This window comes from Zingiber officinale, chromosome 1B (assembly GCF_018446385.1).
Source record: "Zingiber officinale cultivar Zhangliang chromosome 1B, Zo_v1.1, whole genome shotgun sequence".
Taxonomy (NCBI): domain Eukaryota; kingdom Viridiplantae; phylum Streptophyta; class Magnoliopsida; order Zingiberales; family Zingiberaceae; genus Zingiber; species Zingiber officinale.
In genome coordinates, this window is record NC_055986.1 from 55,780,960 (window position 1) to 55,783,368 (window position 2,409).

Consider the following 2,409-nt stretch of genomic DNA (forward strand, 5'->3'; position numbering starts at 1 on the left):
ACTTCAATTAAGCTATCTTTAAAATCCATTAAAAACCAATTCAAACTACTTCATGTGTAGGAATTGGATCAATGGATGTTGGATAGTGGATGCTCCAGACATATGACTGGAGATAAGTTGAAGTTTACTAAACTCAAGTACAAGAAGTTAGGATCAGTTGCATTCGGCAACGACGGTAAACTTAAAGTAATCGGAAAAGGTAATATTAAACTTAGTTCTGATTTCATTATTCGAAATGTTTTATTGGTTGAAAATTTTAACTTTAATTTACTAAGTATAAGTCAATTATGTGACAACGGATATCTAGTTAATTTTGATAAATCTGGATGTCTAGTTAAAAACATCGAAAACCCTGAGATTAGACTTAAAGGACTTAGGAAGAATAACATCTACACAATTGACTTATCTATATCCTCAATAAAGTGTCTCCTGACACAACAAGAGGAAACCCAACTATGGCACAAAAGACTGGGTCACACTCACACAAGACTCATTTCAAAAATGAGTCAAAATGGTCTAGTTAGAGGTTTGCCCAAATTAAAATTTATTGAAAACTCAACCTGTGATGCGTGTCAAAAAGGAAAATAAACCAAGTCAACCCACAAATCAACCAACCTAGAACGAACTAACTCCTTACTTGAGCTCCTTCATCTTGACCTATTTGATTCACATGGAGCCAAATCATTAAGCAAGAACCAATATTGCCTAGTGATAATTGATGACTACTCTAGATACACATGGGTAAAATTCCTAAAAACAAAAGATGAAACCTATGAAATATTTAGTAATTTTTGCAAATTAACGGAAAATGAAAAAGATACTAAAATTAAAAGAATAAGAAGTGATCATGGGGGGAATTTGAAAATCATAGGTTTACCCAATTTTGTAAAATAAATGCATACCAACATGAATTTTCATGTCCTAGAACCCCCCAACAAAATGGTCTAGTGGAACGTAAAAATAGAACATTACAAGAAGCCGCTAGAACTATGTTAAACGAATATCACTTAAATCATCAATTTTGGGCTGAAGCAATAAATATTGCAAATTATATTCAAAACAGAATTTTAATTAACAAATCTCACAATAAAACACCATATGAACTCTACTATCATAAAATTCCCAACCTAAACTATCTAAAAGTATTTGGGTGTAAAGTTCACATTTTAAATACTAAAGATTACTTAGGAAAATTTACACCCAAGACTAACCAAGGAATATTCTTAGGATACTCCTCTACCAGTAGGGCCTTTTGTAACGACCCGCCTTCTACTAACTAAGCTGTAAGGCCGGACCATCACATTATGCTGTGCTAACTATTCCATGACCATCATTAAATCAAAGTGCGAAAGCTGTACTAATCAAAATTTTGCTAAACTATTATCATTTCTTTATTCTATATGTGCTAGAGGGTGTAATCTAAGCTATTCATAACATATTTTACATCCCTCATGGTCAAGGAGCTGGACTAAAGGTTTCACGGCTGATTTTAGCCCTCCCAATCGATCCACAGATCGATTGGAATGGTCGAATCGATCTGGTGATCGATTCAGCAAGCTACTGTATGCGGGACTTAGGTTGGATCGATCCAGTGATCGATCCAGCACGTTACTGTGCTCAGGGCAATATTCTAGATCGATCAGCTGATCGATCCAGACTGGCAAATCGATCCAGTGATCGATCCCAAAGCCTTCTGTTCGCGACAGAATTTGCTGGATCGATCGCCTGATCAATCCAGAGGCCTACTGTTCGCGAAACAAGTTGCCCAGTCGATCAACCGATCGATTGGGGAGCCCCCAATCGATCAGCTGATCGATTAGGGTTTCTGATTTCGTGCCTAAGGTCTGATTTCAGCACTATCTCGTGCCAAATCACATACAACAACTCTAATAATGACTGAGAAACATCCTAATGATAAATAACTAACATTCTAACATGACATAGTTCACTAATTCGTAGCATTTAAACATTCTAGAGAGCATAACAAGAATAAACTAAAGTTCCAATGTTAAAGCAAATTACTAGGTCCCTGAGATCTTCATTCCAAGTCTCATCCACACATCTTCATCGCATTGTCCTCCAGCCTCCGCTAGTCCATTTTTCCTTTACCTTTATCTGCAGTATAAGGAAAATAGTATCTGTAAGCTTGAGAGCTTAGTAAGAAACCATCTACCTCACTAAAACATGCACACGATGCAACTTATGATTTGAAAACATGCTGGTTGAAATACATATTGAACAGGTGAGAGCATGGAATGGTATCATACAACATAGAACCCAAATCTAATCGTAGAACTACCACATGTATCAACAATGAGAGCTAAACTGGAACATGAACTGAGCTAAAATCAAACTAAGCTAGAACTGAATTTAAACTATATTCATGACTGATTTGTGAGTTTTGAAAAC